The sequence below is a fragment of the Boleophthalmus pectinirostris genome, unplaced genomic scaffold (genome assembly GCF_026225935.1).
Source record: "Boleophthalmus pectinirostris isolate CB_2022bp ecotype Guang Dong unplaced genomic scaffold, ASM2622593v1 HiC_scaffold_17, whole genome shotgun sequence".
NCBI lineage: Eukaryota > Metazoa > Chordata > Actinopteri > Gobiiformes > Gobiidae > Boleophthalmus > Boleophthalmus pectinirostris.
Genome location: NW_026571115.1, coordinates 18,976,228 through 18,988,970, shown reverse-complemented (window position 1 = coordinate 18,988,970; position 12,743 = coordinate 18,976,228).

The following is a 12,743-nucleotide window of genomic DNA, read 5'->3' as shown; positions in this document are numbered from 1 at the left end:
AGACACTTCAACCACCTTGCTTGTTCAAGTACATTGGTGTATTTGTGTGTGAATACAGGAAAACTGAAACATGCATGTATGTTGAAATAAAATGTACCTGTAATGTCTTTTTCTATATCTATCTATATCTATAAAGGCGCTCAGAGTCACTGCACAATGGCTAAAGCAATTACAACACAGCAATCTTTAACAAAGCAGGCCTAAATAAACGTTAAATACAACACTAAATTAAAGTTGTATTGTATTGGAAATACCATTAACAGTAAGCTACTCCAAGTATTTTTGGTTTTGAAAAGGAAACAAACAGTGATAGAATCTACAACGGTATTACCTTTTCCTCAGTTGTGTACTTTTACTGAAGTAGAGGTTAAAAGTACACTTCCACACTTTAAATGGAACTAAGAAAAGTCACGCACTCACATTTGCACCATAATGTTCCAGAGCAGCAGCCCCAGTAGAAGCAGCAGCGGTGAGGTCATTGGACAGGCAGGATTAAGGCTGTGACAACTGGCGCTGCAGCCACTGTCCGAGGTGACCCCGCGCTCCCCGCGCCTCCACGAGCTTCACCGCGCTGTTGTTTTTTCATTAGCTGCTCCTGGGCCGCCGCACCGCGCGCTGCCTGCCAGGGCCCAGCCTGTAGCCCGCAGTTGTTTTTGGGGTTTAGGACCTTCTGTACTCTTTCTCTCTCTTCTTACAGGTCGGTGGTAACACTTTGCAAACACCATAGCAAACTAAAGATTGAGTTTCTAGCCAAACAAACGTGCTAACACAATTATGCAAGCAGTTGCACTTTGATGTGCCCGGATTATCAGAAAGACAGGTGCTGCTGGAGCTAATGCTGAGCAGCACATACCAATCAGAGAGTGCTCCAGACCATGTTCACACTAGTCATACAGTACAATACAATGCACACAGTACAATACAAACAAAATAATACAATGAAAACAATCAATCAAACAAAAAACATTTATTATGATTTGGTCTTTTACATCCTGGACACAGGCTGCATTGACCAAGGTGCCTGCCCAGTGTCATTAGAGGATGAATGCTTAAAAATGTATAATGTGCATTCTAAAATAAAAGTAAATACAAGTTGTCCTTTGCACAAAATCTCACCAACTGGAAAATAAAGGTCCTTCGAAATTTAATTTGATTTCACACCACCTGTTTAAACAATTTAGACACTTTTAAGTAGGTGATTTCTCTCTCTTTTCATTGCCTCACTTTTTTACAGTAAAATGTGGAAAATTTATATTATGGCTTGGGTGTCCTTTTGGTGAGACAATGGTAGACCTTTACCACTAGGTGGCAATGCAGATACATTGTCATTGAGAACACCTGTAGGAGTGCAGAAACTTACTTTTTTGTTGTCTCTTCTTTGTCAGGACATGTTTCAACTTATTCTTGCTCAAACTAAAATCTCTAAAATTTGACTGTTTCAGAAAAGTCTAAATTGCCTGTAAATCAGCAACAAATTATAGAGATTCAATGTAATATATCACTGAGGAAGCAAGTGTATTATACAGCAGCTGCAGCACCAATAAACTGAAAACAGTTCCAGCAGTTAGCTAATTATAACTGTGATGGTGATACTTTGCATTTTACTATTTCTACAAATGAACTGAAGTACTTATAACACACTGACATCGGCTCATCATCTTCTTAACCTTTGACCTTTGTACTTGTTCAGTGCTTTATGGATCAGTCGAAGGAACAACAAAGACATTTGATATTGATCTTTTGTGTGCGTCTGGAAGTCCCCGTTCACATCCTAACCATCCCCAAATGTTGCCATGTAATTCCTTCTGCATGTACATCATTTAAGAGACCAGACACTCAACGCAGAAGCCTGACCCCGGGACCGTACACCACATTAAAAGATGTTCATTGTGATAATAAAATAACACTCAGACAAACAAACGGCGAAAACAAATAGCTGTAAATCATTGCATTTACTGGCCCTCTCGAGTATAATCAACAAAGATTAGTGACACTTCAACATCCGTGGAGTTTATTTCATCTCACCAGAGCATGGAAAGACTGAAGAGAAAAGGATGACAGAGGATAAAGTGGGTGTTGAGATGAGAGGGACAAAATAAAGGGAAAAACTCAAAAGTCTGGAATCAATAATAGTTTTTCTTCATGTTGGTCTGAGGAGAGAGAGCAGCGCCCGAGGACAGCAGACCGCATCCTTCCTTCCTGCGAGGCAACACGGGGACAGGAAGCAACCACTATAAAAGGTCATTCGGCGGCAAATCACTTCCTATTAGGGGTCATGGTGTAACTACATCCGTGTTATAGGACTCGGAGGGCACCTGTCTGACCAGAGCTCAATAGCTGCCAGCTGCACAGGGAATACAACTGAAATATACTGTTGTCAAATATCAAATAATGCATTACTTTTTATATAAAGGTTCACTGTGTAACTTTCTGATGAAGGTTCACTTGCTTGTCCTCTTTTGTACACAATTCCATGTAATTAATTTATCCCCTGGAATGTTCCCTAGCATGGCATAAGTCTAGGTGATGCCTCCAGGCAAAGTTACGGGTCAGATCTGTGGAGACACGAACCCTTTCACAGTAAGAATGGATTTTTTTTTTTTTGAGCAATAAAAACACATGTAATGAAATCAAGTATTAGACTGGTTTAATGTCCAACATTTCAGGCCAAGCAATAACATCTCCATGGAGCAGGAGGAGCAACCACCAGAGAAGTTACATATACTCAGCATTTGATTGTTTTGGCTCATTGAAACTATTAATAAATACATAGATATTTGCTTTAGAACTACAAGAAAGGGCGATTTGGCCAACATTTCAGTTAATTTCCATATTTTTATGTCATTATCATTTAAATAACAACCACATGTACTTATGGCATAAAACATATAGATGTGCATGTGCATCTTTTGTATGTGTGTATGTGTAAGCAATTATTTGTCATACAATTTAGTATTTAGTATTTGTTTATTTTTTTCATGCATAAAGTATAAAAAGACACATATCAAACATACAAGAAATGAATGAAAAGGAGCAGAAAGAAGAGTAATCTTATGTTACCTGCCCCCTTTTCCTTTTTCCAGACAACACATCAACACCGACGGTTACTAAACATTTCAGATAAGTACATTTTAGTTCAGGCACAATTATTAATCAATTTCAAACAGAAATCTTAGCTATTATGCACAACAACTTACTTTCCTTTTTCATACATACACATTGCACTAAAATGGTGTATCTTAAAAATCCCCCAAGGTATTTTCTTGCGTCTTGTACCACTAAATGAAATCAACAATGGAGTGTGAGCAATTTGAAGTACATCCACTGGAAATGACCCAAAGTGTCCATCTGACAAATGTAAGAATGCTGTTTGTTAAGTTGTTATATGCTCTCTGCTAACTGCCATTTTAACAAAGACAAATCAGTTGGTCTGTGAAAGCTTTGGCAGTGCAGTGATCTGGCACCACTCGCAATAATGTGTGTTTTGGCAATATAAGCTGGGCTCCTGTGCATAGTTTGTATGTTAGAATAGAAGCAGGTTGGTGTTCCTGGCACCAGTCAACTCCTCTGCAGATTCTGATCAAGTCGTTTCTCACCAAGCAACATGTACTGTACTGTAGGCCTACACAACAGACTACTGCAGTGAGGACACACTGTACATAAAAATGGCAGTAGTACTGGTGCCTTTAAAGGGCTAAAATGGTGCAATTGGCATGTGCTGATTGTTTGTAGTACAGATGAAAATGTGTAAGCTTGCATGCTTGCTCCAGCGTCATGAGACGTGACAGTTTGCAATGTATTTCCCCATGTTTATTTTTACATTATTTTACATGACTTTAAAAACAGAACAGAGCAATAAATAAATAAAGAATATGCATAAATACATACATACGTAAATAACTACAATTAAAATGAAAACAATCCCACCGCTCACTCACTGCTTTATTTACTTTACTCAACATTATACCCTCATTCTTCACCACACAATGATCACTGCCCTGTCAGATAAATAATGCAAAATAAAAAACTAAACATTTATTTGCACTAAACTATGGTATGTTTTTTTGGTTTGCCTCTCTAGATGTATTTCCACTTTGGAATCTATTCTCTAGAGATACACAGGATAAGGTTGTTTAGAAATGGGAATTTTAGAGGGATGACTAACATATTTTGAAATAAGGAGATTATTTTGTTGTAGATCTGGAACTGTGTTTAGTTCAAGGATTTAGTTGAAGAATTTTATGAGGATTCCTGGAAGATAACGCACAATCGTTATAGTTAATAACAAAAAACATTTGTGTTACATTTTTTACGTTTTGTCATTTTATAAGTGTTTAATGGCGATTTTATTTATTTGTAGTTGTACTGGATTGCTTATCTGTAAAGCAGCGTCCGTTAATAGACAACTTTGAATTTCATATATTTTAATGAATGGAAAAATGAATAGATTACACTTTCCTCAATCATCAAGGCACTAGACAAAAAGAAAATAAAATACGATGTAAGTTTTAACTTTCAGTCACTAGTTACAAAAATCATAAATCATATCGAGAAATTCCACATGGGAGCTGATACAGTTATATCACTACATCCAGTGAAAGAGGTTCTGGTCAGAAAAGTGGACAAACTTTGCCTCAGTGACAGACAGATGGGCGGACTCCAGCCAGTTTGTATGGGAGTGTGTGAGAATACGCCAGCCCAACAGAAAGCACTGCTGTTAGCTTCAGATGCAGAGTTTGACCACAGTCCTCTGGGACAGACTAAATAAACCTCAGATGTCCCCCCCCCCCCCCCTCTGTCCCCCTCCATGTGTTAGCCGTACAACAGTCAAGATAAATATGAGGACAAGAGGGAGAAAGCCTGAGGAGAAGATGCAGTTGTCATCACGGTCTGCTTCGGGGAGGTTTGTCAACGTCGATCACGACCCAAAAAATGACAAATCGTTTCATGGTGCATCCAAATGTCATAAGTTCAATTCCTGAAAGCGGATTAGAAAAACTGCTGTGTACAATTAGATTAGATAGGCAAACATGTTTTTTTCACATGTACTACCAAAATATTTGAGAAAAGTACAATGTGTATCTTGCTAGGTCTGTCACGGTAAGAATTAATATCAACTTATTGTTCAACATATGAAAGCTGGAACAATATATTTTTGGGCTCAGTATTTCACATGTGCACATTTTCTTTGCAATAATGGACATATTTTTTTGTTATTTTAGTTACGATAAGATTTGAGCTAGGTACAATAAATAACTTCTATGGCTGTTTATCGGTTCATTCTGCTATATGATTGTTAGAGCTCAGGCCTTTTAATGATTCATCAGATGGTTTCACTTCGTTTCATTTCGTAGAAACCATCTGACCTTGCAGTGTTAGAATTCATTTGTTTGACAGTAGGCGGGTACTTTTTATCCTTTAACCAATTGTTGCTATTTGGTCGTCACGTATGTAATGCGCCGCTAACGGGGCTAACTGGTTTATTAAGCTTTTCCCAAATCCCATAGGAAAAAGGGCAATAACGTGTTTTCCCTTGATGAAATTCACCAAACATTCTCTTTGTTCTTGCTTTAAATCCTTGATCTCTGGAATCTTTGACAACACTACTGACAATATGGCTCTTCGCTGATTGGCTGGTGTCCGAACTTGGACTTCCAGGGTTTTTACGAAACCATCTATAGTATTTGATTCCTGACCTAGTCGCTAGAGAGAAATGAAATTGAGCAGAGGCACTAGGTGGTGCCAGCCTGGCTATTTTAACGATGCTGTTTACTTTAAAATGGTTTACAGTGGTTATTCTGCTTTATTCTTTTTGTGTTAATGGCCTTCAGTAGTTTCAGTAATAACATTTATCATTATCAGGGATACCAGCCATTCAATACCATGTACTATAAAGGAAGGAAGGGCTAAAATTTAAATAAATTAATTCATAAAAATTTGACACAGTGAAACTGTGAAAATGGTCCATCTATTTTTTTTTCCTTTTTTTGCCATATGGCCACACAATCACATAGACAGGGAATATAGAAATTTCACTAACTACTGAACATCAAATTAATTTCTTAGTTAAGTGCCCGGAACGTGTATACCCCTCTAAAAGAATCTTGTTCTAAGTGAACTAAAAGAAACTATTGTAGCACAAATCACCGGTAGCAGTAACTCATTTGATGATGATTTTCTGTCACACCCCAAGTTTAACCACAATGTGCGCTCTTTGACAAGTCAGGAAGTCCGGGGCGCACACCTCTCAGTCAGAGTCCCCTGGTAATAGATTTGTGAAAACACCCAGTCCTGAATAAACAAACAGCCACCTGTAGGGCGCTACCTGTTACCTTCCTCATTTAACTACCTCCTTTGCACAGTCTAACGTCACTGCCGCTAATTTTATTACAAGACACAAGCAGTTTCTCAGCACCTCTGGTAGGGCTGAGTAGTTAATAGAATTTCACGTCATCTCTTATCATCATCATCATAACCATATTTTTTTATTGAGAGTTCTACAGCCAATCCTCTCTCAGTATAAGCATGCGGTTTGGAAAAAAGTTTAGACTTTGAAGGAAGAAATTTGGCTATTTTTTGTGTTAAATATCAGCAAATTAATTTGTTTTGAAAAAGAAAAAAATAATTGGATCAAAATTTGAAGACTGATCAATATGATGAAAGAAAATGTGATTAAATATGATTTTTTTTTTTCGGATATTGCCTGAGACAGACTTTATTGATCCACAAGGAAAATTACTTGGACACAGTAGCTCAAAAATGGTAACAAGCTTCTAAATAAGTAGTAATAAAAAATAGCAAGAGATTGGTATCAATAAGAATCCTAGCCTTGGTGGTTCTTTACAAACTCTGTAGGAAATCTTAAGACTATAAAATAATCCAGCATTGAAAGATAATGACTTCCGTTCACATGCTCATCATTTTATCAGATGGAGCCGGATGGGTCATGTGTGCTGTCATATGTTTAGTGCATACACAGAGATAAACATGGACTGTGCTACCCAATGTGGCTGATCTGCAGTATCATCTCATACCAGTGTTCATTTTCTTAGTTTCAAAGGTTTATATTATGCAAAATTGTCTCGTGTCAGCGTTAAGCCATGTCAGAATGGTGTTATAATGTTGTTACCTCCTCAAAAACATACCTGGAGTTGTGTTTTGTTTCATTCGCAAATGTTTGAGTAATCCTTTATTATTAGTCTGTTTACATTTCCAAAACTCAAAATGCTCTGTTCCACCTTATGATGTCATGAAGCAGTAGTTTTTATGTTAATAGCTTTTACTTTTGTTCTGTCATGATGTAATCCCTGGAATGACCCATATGATTCTAGTGAAGGTGTATGAATTTTAAAAACACAGTGGAGCACTTCCTGTATAACCACATGACATCACAAGTGTTTTCTGTCTGAGAGATGAACTCAGTATAAATATGCAGGATTTGTGGGTTAAATATGTGTTAATGAAACAAAACACCCTTCAGATGTTTGTTATGAGGAAACAACATTATAACATACATCAGACAATAGTGTAATATGGTCCCTTTAATTTGTATTTTGACTAAAACATTTTCTGATTTTTAGTCAACAAAAACATTTTAGTCACACTTAGTTGACTAAAATGCATGTAATTTCGTCATCTAGTCATTATGTTCCCTTTTTTTAGTTTTAGTCAGCGAAAATACAAGACTGTGACATAACAATATGACAAAAAACTATACTGAAAATATTTTAGTTGACGAGACACTGATCTCTGTCTCATACGATTTCATGTAAATACTTAGTAAGTGGCTTTTACCGTTGGTATTATACACAATTTGTTCCAACTATATTTAAGTTGTTTAATGAGCTCTGGATAATTTCAAGAAAACACAGGATTAAACATTGACTAACGCTGCCACATAACAAGGCAGCCAATCTCACCACCATTCCTGCTGTAAACACATGCCCTAAAACACTGCTCAACTGGCCTCAGACATGAAACTGTATAAGCTCCTAACAGTCAGGAAACCAAGTACAAAACCACAGTCACCTTCACCACTTTGGCACGGGTCCCCTCGGCTGCCAGGACCTAGTCTGCTTTAGTCATTATCAGAAATAAACTGCCGTACACCATGCAGGCATTTCAATAAAAGGCTGTGATGTGATGGACAAAGTGTGGGCCATGCCATACTCAAACCTTCACCGTGGAAGTATCAGTTTACCAGGGTTTGCGTCAAATCTGTACAAAAAAGTACTCTTAAACTGGACCATATTATGCTATTTTTTGATGTTGTTGTTGCTGTTGCCTCATCAAAAACATACTCAAAGTTTAGTTTTGTTTCATTCACACATGTTTAACACAGATTCCCTGCACATTTAGGATGATTTCTTCTCACAAACAAAAAACACTGTTCCACCTTGTGATGTCGTCTTATACAAGAAGTGTTTCACTGTGTTTTTGAACTCCATACACTTTCACTAGAATCATTTGGATGATTTTAGCCCTGGAGTAACCAATGTCTACTGAACAAAAGGTAAAAGATAGCTGTTCATGTCATGACATCACAAAGTGGAACAGAGCATTTTGAGATGTTTACAGCCATTATGTATGATTACTTAAACATGTGTGTGTGTGTGTGTGAATGAAACAAAACAACATTCTAACATGGCTTAAAGCTCACAATAGTCAATTTTGCACAATATAGAACCTTTAAATAAAATTATACAGCAAATAAGAAAGTTATTGTTTTGCAGTGGTGTACAGCATCAGTCTAGCAAATACAATATTGTTGAGTACACTTGTTGAAGTCTGTGTTGATGGAATAACTTTATAAAACTAAGTACTTATAAGTAAGTAAAATAATAGTGGTCTTGCAAATCTATCCAAACAAGTAAGCCGTAAATGGAATTATAAGCTATATTGATGACTATGTTACAGTCTTCCAAAATTCACTAATTTGCACATCATAAAAGTCATGTGTAAACTAATGGTTCTAAATGTAATATTTGGCAGTTCCATCTCTTCTATGTGATAATTCAAAATACATAAATATGGTGGCACAAATGTAGGCAGTAGTTATTGGACTGACTCGTTATTTAGTTCAAATGGTGTTCCTATTTTATTTCAAGTTTTTTTTTTTTTTATATCACCTTGTTGTTTCTCACAGAGGGTTACATGACTATAAAACCAAAAGGTGGGGTATTTCCACATAACCATAGCTGAGAAGTCTCATTTTAGAAACACAATTTTATTAAATCCAGTGTGTGACAACGCTACCATGTTTCCATAACATACAGGTACGGTGGCTGTGAATTGGCCAGACAAAGTGCTCATTGAATGCTGTGGTCAGGCTTTTTGCCAGAGCCCTTTCCACACCTCACACTTGGGGAGTCTTATATGAGAGTATGGGCCGAGCTGTTACCATTATTGCACTCAACACGTGGCCAAGAACTTCTGATAGCTTCTGCACAACCACAGAACCATTTCCAGTGTTAATGAACCCACTGAATGTTTTTGCTTATGTCTACGCACAATCTGCAATGATGAAGTGAGACGAAAATTATTTTACAGTTTAATAATCCAAAAGCTATAACCCAGACTGGATTTATATAAAAGCAGGTGACAGGTGTGTCTGTGCTAACGTGTGGGCAACTTTGGAGTAGTATTAAGTATCTGCTAACTGCTAACGATGATTTAAAGGTGCGCTGTGTAACTTTTTGGTTGGGCGTCTGTCACCTGCTTTTTTCTATGGATATGTCTTTGTTCTGCCTGGAATGTTCCACAGCGTGACATTAAGCAGCTCTTCTTTACATTTATTCAATTAGGTGGTTTTATAGCTCAACAATATCTAGAAAAACAGGAATTCTGACTGTGAGTGGGGTCGCCTCTCCACGAATCTGACTTGTAACTTAGTCTGGTTTGGTCTCTATCATTTTAAAAAGGTTTAATACCACACTGTGAAACATTCCAAACAAAGCAATAACATCTCAATGGAGAAAAGCATTTGACGTACCCTCCACCAGAAAAGTTACACAATGCACCTTTAAGAACGAAAGAGAGACTTCATTCACTCCCAAATCATAAGTAACTATGTCATAATTTACATATTCAGAAAAATATTAAAATAAACGTTTGTTATATTTTTGGAATAAGAGATTAGGGGCAAAATGAGTAAACCTATCCAGTATACTTAATCCTGTCTTGGCTGGCTTGTTGGCAGTGTGTTTGGCGTTGGACAAACTTATTACAGACTTTTTCATCCTCGCCCCACTTTCTGAACCCAAGAAGAATGCAAAAGAAATATGAGAGGTTAACTCTTTACTACCAATTTACAACCGTATTCCCACTTTATAACAATAACAGTTAGTCTCTATAAAGCATGAACAAGACTAATGACAGAGCCTGAATCATTCCTAGTAAACTATTTGCTTATTATGAATTAAGTCTTTGTTCATGTTTTATTAAGGCTATTAAAAGTGCATTTATTATAAAGTGTTATATTATTATAAAATGCTGTATTTAAATTTGCCATATCACTATTTACTATGATGATCTGAATCAAGTTAAACATTCAATAAAGATTTTTATTACAAATGACATGTGAAAACTGTCGTAACATTACAATAATACTAGTGTACAGTATCTGCCATAGTCTGCAATAACAAATACACTTGTGGCAGGCTTCACACAGTCAGTGTCAGGTCAGATGCCAAATGAAAATGAGCATCTCAAAGCTTTTGTTGCCGTGGTGACGTGCTCGTGCGGACACACTTTAGCACATGGCGAAGTTTTGCAGAATAAACAAATGATCATGTCCACATGCGTCGACACTCTTGGCTGCAAACACGTCCAAATGGTCATAGCTGCCTGAGTGGGAGCGCAGCCTCGGGCCTGTGGGTAACAATAGGAGTCATTCTGCACTGTCCCGGGCCACACTGTTCACACTTCACCCTGCGCTGGTGACTCACGACCTCGGGCCAGGGGTGAGCTGGAGGTGACGGGGGGAGAGGAGGAGAGAGGAGAGAAGGAGAGGAGAGGAGGGGGAGTGGTGGGTCTGCTGAGACATCATCATCAACATTATCACATCAAGTTAGGCACGCAGGCTGTCTGACATACAATTATGAACAAACCCTCACACTCTATTTTATTATATTAGTAATGCGAATTTAATTGTTTTAAAATTCACTTAAAGAAATTACCCAGTTATGTCACCTTTATTTTGTGTAGCAAAAGCAAATAATTTGGATTTTAAGAGGATCTACATTCTTTCACAAAAAAATATTTCAATAAAGTTGAAAATTGACTTTTGTAACTTTTAAGCCATGTTGTTACTTCAGCAAAAACATACCCGGAGTTGTGTTTTGTTTCATTCACACATGTTTGAGTATTCTTCCATTATTAGTTTGTCTTCTTCTCCAAAGCTCACCTTGTGACCACAATTCTGGCCATTTTTTTTTTTTTTTGACAAAGTAACAACATTGTAACATGGCTTATACAACATTTAATGTTATTTATTTGTCCTGTTGCACCTGATTTGACATTTAAAGGAGCCACTGATCCACTCAACTTACTTGCCTCATGCATAATACTAGCACAAAATGCTTGAGTTATCACCAATCTGTTATTTGAAGTCAGCCCCTCATTTCTTAAAGTCACATTTTGGACAGATGAGAAATACTCCATAATGCCACATTTGCTGCTCTCTCCGCATGTGTCACTGTGAAAGGACTTGGCGATTAGACCCATTAGCTGCAGTCAGGCAGTTGCCCCATCTTCCCCTCAATCAAAAAGACACTTAAAATAAAAGTGTGGATCACATTCCCTACTGTAGCGCTGTGAGGTTAGCGGTCAGCTGGGCGTCCAGGGGAGGGTGGCACCGGGCCAGCAGCCGAGGGGAGCGTGTTGTGGGGTATGGAGGGTGTGCGTGTATGTGACGGGATATCTATTACATTATGGGGACTAAAATCTGTATACACCATAGCGTTCAGCTCCGGTCAAATGATGCTCACAATGATTATATAGTTCAATGGTAGAAGTAATGATTTATATATGGACAAAACCCCAAAATACAAACACCAGGATCAGGTAGAGCAGGTTAATATGGATATTTTAATACCAAAATGATGAGGCTCACTGCAGCAGTTACAGAGAGAGGGGTGAAAATTTTCCAATATAGAGTCAATTAGAAACGATAGTCGACAGAGCCAGAATTGCCCCCGTTAACACTACCTATTTGGAACATGCCAGCGAGCAGGTTAGCTGTGTCCATTTACAGTCTATATAAACATTATGGGGACCTGCCTCCCTTACAGAGACAAAAATCAGGTCCTGGTGACGTAAATTGTATACTATTAGATAACAACATGATTTCAAGATATGATATGGGTTAAAATAGGTTAAGACTAACATTTAAGTAAAAGTTACGCAAGTTAAAGTTAGTGATTTTGTAAAGCTTTTGGGAAAATACAAAAAGGACAGAGCCAACAACACCTACAGATGCAGTAAGGTCGGGGGAATGGGACAAACAAGGCCCACGCTGTGCAATGTCCCCAAGAAGCATATAAACGTAACATATGTGTGCGTGTGGAGGGTGTGCGAGGGTGGAGGGGGACAGAGGGTGAAGGAGGGGGGTGCACAGATGTGGAGGCACTGACGGATGTATGAGGGACAGATGCAGCAGGAGCAGTTATGTGCAGCTGTGTGGACCGGCACAAATGACTGAGCTCCTTTACTCTGCACTATTTCACTTTATTATGGAGTTTTGG